Source organism: Schistocerca americana, chromosome 2 (genome assembly GCF_021461395.2).
Source record: "Schistocerca americana isolate TAMUIC-IGC-003095 chromosome 2, iqSchAmer2.1, whole genome shotgun sequence".
NCBI lineage: Eukaryota > Metazoa > Arthropoda > Insecta > Orthoptera > Acrididae > Schistocerca > Schistocerca americana.
In genome coordinates this window covers 1,002,792,073-1,002,799,762 of record NC_060120.1, presented here as the reverse complement: position 1 = coordinate 1,002,799,762, position 7,690 = coordinate 1,002,792,073, and the positions used below count along the sequence as shown (strand labels likewise).

Sequence of the window (7,690 nt, the reverse complement as noted above, 5' to 3'; positions counted from 1 at the left end):
TACACTGTGCTCTTTAAACGAATGTAAAGACCGTAGAAGGTATCAAAAATAAGGCAGCACAAGGGAAACTTCAACTCCTTCCTTGGAGTAATAATACCGCAAACAAAACGAAAAAGAAATAAAAAACAATGACAGAAAATAGATGCTTGTGAAGCAAGATAAAAAGGAAAAGCTCAACAGATACTCACAGAAATGGATTACTGAAGACGAAATACAGAACTCAGAAGAAGATGGAACTGTAACATAATGCAATCTATTGCGAGGAGGATGTTAAATATGGATATAGCTATTTAGAGCCAATGTTTGAAAACAGACAGCCAAAGCAGGTAAGGAAATCTATCCCATAGGAAAAGAGAAAAGAAGGTTTATGAATGACAGATGTTAAACAGCTGTAGACAGGAATCTCCAAGAGGGGGTCTGAGAAGACAGTAAAGCTTGGGCCATTATATATATATGACCACGCGCGCGCGATGGGAAGGTGCAGTGGGTTTTGCGCGGGAGGGGAGGGGGACTGAGAGAAAAAGATAATTGTAAATACTTTTTCCGGCACAAACCGCCCTGTTATGTTAGGCTCCTTGCTTATTGACGTAAGTCGTCGCATCTGTCTGCAACATTTCAGAAGCAGATGTCGGTCGACACAGACGTTTCCTCTTCCACATACCATGCCTTTCGTTCAAGTATATTCAGTGGTCTTGTATGAAAAGAAGTGCGTTGCTTGGAGCAACAAAAAATAGAAAAAGTGCTTGAAGAAGGGAAGGAAGTGTTTCTGTTAGCACGCATTCGTTTGCAAGCAGGTTCTCAGAGATACTTCCACGATTCTGTTTACAAAGCTAATGGAAGCATAAATACTTAATTCCCTCAGTTTTGGGAACTCAGAAATTCGATAGACATGTATAGCATACACGATGTGAAAGCTGAGTCCCGCTACAAGACTGGCTATCCCTTCAGTGAAGCCGGCCGACGTGGCCGTGCGGTTAAAGGCGCTTCAGTCTGGAACCGCGTGACCGCTACGGTCGCAGGTTCGAATCCTGCCTCGGGTATGGATGTGTGTGATGTCCTTAGGTTAGTTAGGTTTAATTAGTTCTAAGTTCTAGGCGACTGATGACCTCGGAAGTTAAGTCGCATAGTGCTCAGAGCCATTTTGAACCTTCAGTGAGGATGCTGAATGGTAAAAAAGTGTGTGATTCATTGTGTATTTACAATACACACTGCTATTTTCGTGAATATATTATTTAATGATGTTCCTTATGGAAACTTTTTTACCTCCAAAATACATACTGAAATTTCGTTTAGAAACACAAGCACATCATAACTTTCGTGGAGAAATCTTTTCAACTTCTTCTTCTCTAGTTACAGAGTAGCCATTAAATTACTTTTACGCTTTCTCCAGTCCTTCATCTGACAGTTTATGCTTTCCTCTCCTCTGCTCATAAATTTCTTCCCTAATTTTCGGAACTGTTTTCTCTTTCTAGCTCTTGATTTATTTCTCTATTCCGTTCTATCTTTAATATTTTGCTCATTTATGCCAGTTTCTTATAGGTGTTCGTGCAGCTTCCCAAGGCAAGTGATTTTGCCTTTCAACTTTTCAAAATTCTGTTTAAATTTGAAGGTAATTGAAGGTAAAACCTTCTAGGCTGTTAAGCCACATTATGTTCCTCTTCGGTTTCTTCTTACACAATCGACGTTTCGACTCCTCTTGGGTCTTCTTCATAATCTTTTAATGTTCTCAGTTAGCTGTTTCGTCAGCATGCTGCTACTCATTCTTTTGATGTGTCTCTAGAACATTAGTCTATTTTCCCTAACTGCGTGTGTTTTTTTTTTCTTTTCTACCTGATAGCGTACTTCAGTGTCACTTCTCAATTTAAATGTTTCTAGTTAGTTATATTTCCTAATATCTTCGTCGCAATATTTTTTCCTTTTTCCTAAGTTGGTCGAATTACTCTCTTGTAATGATGAATGTTTACATTCATAGAGAATGATTTTTTAATTATAAACATCCTTTGTCAAGTGAAATATTAATCTCTTTGTCGCAATATTTTTTCCCTTTCTCCCGATTGCCTATTAGTCCTAAAATTGGTGTTTATGATGCATGTGTACAATCTTGTCCAACTACTCTCTTGTATTGGCGAAACTTTACATTCATAGAGCATGATTTTTTAATTATAAACATCCGTTGTTAAATGAAATGGTAAGTATTATTTCGTAATCTTGTTCCGGCGTCTTCTTTTTCCCATCGATTAGTTTGGCTGACTTCTCCTCAGAACCGAAATTTTCCTGTTCTCTTGATATTTAATTAATGAAAAGATCAACATCACTGCAATTCATCCACCACACACGCCAAACGACTGGACAGAAAAATTAGACTTTCGAGGAACCCCTGCATTCTGAATGCGTGGTACTTCGGTTATAGCCACGGGTGAAAGCATAACCGTGCAAAAACACATTTGCTTAGGTATCTTAACCGACTGTGGAAGACTTAAGCTAACCTTACAGACAACACACTATCGGCTAGCCTTTGTATCACTGCAGATCTTACTACCATCACCAACTGTGCTCGAACACCCCACAAACAACGACAGGGAAGCCGAACACACACACACACACACACACACACACACACACACACACACACACACACACACACAAAACCCACACGATATTCTACAATAAGTGAAAGATTTTCTCATGGGATTGACCTCTCTAGTGGCGAAATTGGCATATTACGGGAACGCAGACGCCGAAGCTGACCCAGGAGACATCGTCAGTGTGTAGCAACAACGGTAACTAACACATCCTTGCACTCGCGCGTGAACTACCGGTGCTAGGGCATAAATGCGCTTATATTCCTGTTACCCGTCAAGAAGGTCACAGAGGTTTCTTTCCCACAGCGCTTGCTGTGGCACTTTTTTCCTCTCTGTCCTAAAAACCGTTATTTTTCAACCGCTCTCCACCAGCTGTCTCCTAGCTGGGACTGTATTAGTCAGTGATCGTGCCCAGACGTATTGACAACATCACAGTTCCGTATCATGTTAACCCTCGAAAGGAATACTGAGCTATTTACAAACGTGACCCTAAATGTTTTTGTGGTGGTCATGACAAAAGTACGGGCGTGAGAGGGTCTACTTCTTTTTCGGTGACTATTTGTTATTTAACAAAACAACGACACTATAAATTTAAAAAATATACTTGCAAATAAACCATCACGTAGTTACTGATTTTCCGTAACCAGCCAAACCTAACCAACTGCACATGGAGCACTTTAAATAACTGTGAAGCTCCAAGTATCTTCGTTGAAGATTACTGAATGTCTGCAAATAAAGAGCAAAACATCATCTGCGCGATGCATCGCTTCAATGAAATTGTCACACAGGTCCAGACTGATTGCGTAGCTCACAGATGATAACCTCCGCGCCTGTCAGTAAAAGTAATCTTTGGTCAAGACGTCAACTTTTGTTGTTATTTTGCCTTTAAATTGTTAAATAATGTGGTTACTTCATAATAAAATCACCAAACAAGGTTTAACATTTATTTCAGTATTTAATGGAGGGTAGTTTTCAATTAAATATGCCGATGACCTTGTAGCTCTAGTGCAAACGGTTTCTTCCGTATTCTTTAACACTTCCTCGACCTGAATGACTGTTCTCAGCACTTCTCGAGCTCTTTTGTTTGACGTTAATTGTCTTCGTTACTGTACCACTCTTTCGTTAACTTTAGAAACATCTTGCAAACGTTTAGGCGCATGTTCACCTTTTTTTACACTGTAACTTCCACTTTATTTCATTATTTGAGGTCTATGAATCTCCACTTCTGAATCAACGAAATTTGCCTGTTACTGCTTGGAAGAGATATTAATGCCTTTCATTAAATTTCACTTGTTATTTAGGTTTGTAAAATGCATTTGACATCCTAAAAGCAGTCTATTTCAAATGAGTCGCTAGTATTTCACGTTTCAAATTTAAAAGTTTGCGTCTTTTTATGGGGTACTGAGAAAAATTACGTTACTACTTGTCACAAAATTAAAAAATAAGAATAAAGAATTAAAAAAAGAACACTTGGGAGAGGATATAATTACAAGCGAACTGCAGATGTTGGCAAATGTTAATTTTTTGGGAATACAGGTCGTTCATTCAAAGCCTCAGTTGTTGCTACTTCTGCAGATAATCGTCTTCCTTCTGCTGTATGGGAGAACGTAGCTACAGACATCTCGCGCGAGATATAAAGTAGGGATGACAAAGAACATGTCTCAACAGCATTTGAATGGTGTTATTTTAGAGTTGCAGTAGACGAAAAATGGCTCTGAGCACTATGGGACTTAACATCTAGAACTTAGAACTACTTAAACCGAACTAACCTAAGGACATCACACACATCCATGCCCGACGCAGGATTCGAACCTGCTACCGTAGCAGTCGCGCGGTTCCGGACTGCGCGCCTAGAACCGCGACACCACCGCGGCCGGCTGCCGTAGACGAGATGCATAATCAATACAGATACGTCTGCAACGACATCAATTGTTTCTATTGATTACATGGCTGTAAATACCTCGAACCGTTATTCGTCGCTTTCATAGTTGTACAACTTGCCAAATGACTCCCTGCACGACGTAATCCCTTACTCTGCCATGCCAATTGTTGCACGAGATTTATCACGGCGGCAGCAGAGTATATCGATCTCAACGCTTTTCAGCAAGGTTAGGCAAAAGAAGGTATTGTTTGCAAGATTCCTTGTACAGGAGGTACAAAATCCGCTGTAATTCACGATAAGAGTTGTTAATATGGGAGCTTTCAAGCGAGAACAAGTTGATACAGGATTAAAGCCGTATAATTCTACTTTCATGTTCCATGTGCAATTGCGTTTTGTATGGCAAGGTAACTAGTCACGTAGCAATTTCGTTGTCTTTCTTTAATCAAGGTAGGTAGCAGTGTTAGAACACACAACGCTTCGCAGTAACGCTAAGCGCTGATTTGTTCTCTAAACTGGCGAGCAGCCGTACTGATACATTCTGGTGACGTCATGTTTGTCGGTCGCCACGAGTTTCCTGTTGGATGCGTCACCCGGTGGGAGGCGCAGTCTGATAACAGTAGGAGTGCTACATGACCCGTAGCTCCAGTGGCGCAATCGGTTAGCGCACGGTACTTATAAGGCAGTCGCCGTGAGCAATGCCGGGGTTGTGAGTTCGAGCCTCACCTGGAGCATAGTTTTACTTTCGTACGGTGTGTCTAATTTGTCCATGCGATGTTAGAATTGAAAACTATTTCAGTTTCTGCGCGTTCTACAACTGTATACGTAGTCACCAAGCTGTGTAAATACACCAACTTCATTAACGGCAGTGTCATAGCGATGAACACAGATTTTTAAGGTAACAATTTAATCGCGTTTATGCCTCACTCACGAACGTATAATTATTCTTTAATTAATAATTCGTGTGATGCTTTTAAATGATGTTACAATTTTTTTATTTACAACTTTTTTCCTCTGTGCGGGAAACTATCTGATTCATACGAGTGGCAATATTTCGTGTCTCAAATCCACTCAATAAGGAATGGAATTTGACTGATGGACAAGTAAACAGCTATGTAAGAAATTTTGTGAAGTATGTACGCGATAAATCAGCTGCTATCGCGTATGAGACGAAAGGGAAAGAGTAATATCATCTAAATTAACTAAAGAATAAATATTACTATTCTCAGAGATCTGCATGAATAAGTGATGCTGTGACAAACGTCCATAAAAGTAGAAATTTAAGTGACAGAATAACTACGTGCACGCTAGCCTGAAGCCTGGTTGGTAAACTTTTAAGCACTGTTTATTCACAGCCTTTGTGTAAAAATATTCCAGTGGTATTCTATAAATTAAAGTGAGCTTTTCACCTCATGATGATTAAAGTAAAGACTGAATACGGTGGAAGTAATTTAGTAAATTATTTGGGGATTTGTTTCTTTACCATATAATTAACTACCACGTTAACAGATGAAAGCTATAGCAACATTTGTAAGAAACTTTGATGATAAACTATTTGTATTGTAATGTAATTAAAATTTAAATTAATTTGAGTCATCAAAATCAGGGCGAATTTTCCTAGAAAAATAGAACTGTATGAACTCCGTTTGAACAGGCGATGGGAGGCCTGAGAGTACCGCCGCGTCATCATCAGCCGTTATGCGTCACTGGGTGCATGGAGGGGCATGTGGTCAGCACCTCACTCTCCCAGCCGTGGTCAGTTTCGTGACCGGAACTGCTAATTCTCAATCAGGCAGCTTCTCAATTGGCCACACAAGGGATGAATGCACCCGGACCCGGAGGGTGCCCCATCCAAGTGCTAGCCAAGCCCAACAACGTTTAAGTTTGTGATCTGACGGGAACCGGTTTTAACGCTGCGGTAAGGCCTTTGGCATAAAACAATATGCCACTTACTTGAAATGATCGTATGCTACTAATAAAAATATCTTGGTCGTATGATGGTCTGATGAAGTGAAAGAGGTACATTGACTGGGTATCTGGCCTTCAGTCATGTATACAGGGCGTTTCCGTGAGAGCGTTCAAAAATTTAAAAGGACATAGAGGATGCCCACTGAAGAATTTGAGGTAGGGAACCTGGGGTCGGAGGAGCCAGCTTGAGGAGATAATAGGAATACAGCAATCACATTACTGTGCACTTTTTAATTTACATTAATTATAGTAAACTGCAAATACCATCACTGACGCAATTCACGTGCCATTTGTGCTGTATCTTACAAAATGTGCTGAAACTGACGGCTATCAACCTCAGTGCAAGCATGACATGGGCGAACAAGATTGACTCACCTTGATAAATAGCTTGGTGTGTTTGGAACCACATCACAGGCAGCTACAATTCTGGAAACTAATTACACCTCCATATCCACTGGGGTGTCATACACTAGATACCATCGTAGGAAATAATCAAGGGGATTCAGGTCAGGTGATCTAGCAGGCCACGGAATAGGACCTCCCCTACCAATCCAGCGACCAGAAAGTACAGCTTTGAGATGTTACTGACATCCACACTGAAGAGAGGCGGAGTACCGTCATGTTGTACCCACATTCTCTCAAGAAGAGCCAATGGACGTTTCCTGAGAACTCAGGTGGAAATCTCTGCACAAACGTCTAGTCCAGGTGGCCATTCAGACGGCCAAGTAGAAGATATGACTCGTCTTCTTTGTTTTCTTACAGGAAGTAAAGGACGTACATGTAAATAAACAGCACAGTACGTGTAAACTTGTATGCATGTTAGTTATGAATTAGTTGGAAAACAGTAATGCTAGACAAAGCGGTACCCATGTTTACTTCCAGATCTCCTTAAGCTGGTTTCTCCGACCGCAGATTCCCTACCTCAAATTGTTCATTGGAGCATTCTGTACGTGCTGTTACATGTTTGCACGCTCTTATGGAAACAACATGTGTACTTAGTACCACTTAGCGTTCGTTAGTAAATAATATGATGCCTGATATGCTTCGAAAATGCCTCTGACTGAAATTTTGAAGTAAGTGCAGAATTTTAAATAGCACTGATATCTGAACTTTCTTTTATTTCCATGAAGTTTTGTAAATGTGTATACACATATTTGTAGTTGGTAAGTATGTATCATCACGTTTCATAGGGAGAAACGATCATCATAATACAATAAGGGAAATCAGAGCTCACACTGAAAGATGTAGGTGTTCGTTTTCT

At 40.3% G+C, this 7,690-nt stretch overlaps 1 non-coding gene across 1 annotated transcript; it reads left to right on the top strand.

The window, feature by feature from the left end:
- Positions 1-5,103: 5,103 nt before the first annotated feature.
- Positions 5,104-5,195, top strand: Trnai-uau. The gene is given in 2 exon segments: positions 5,104-5,141; positions 5,160-5,195. It is a non-coding gene; the product is annotated as a tRNA-Ile (tRNA).
- Positions 5,196-7,690: the final 2,495 nt, after the last annotated feature.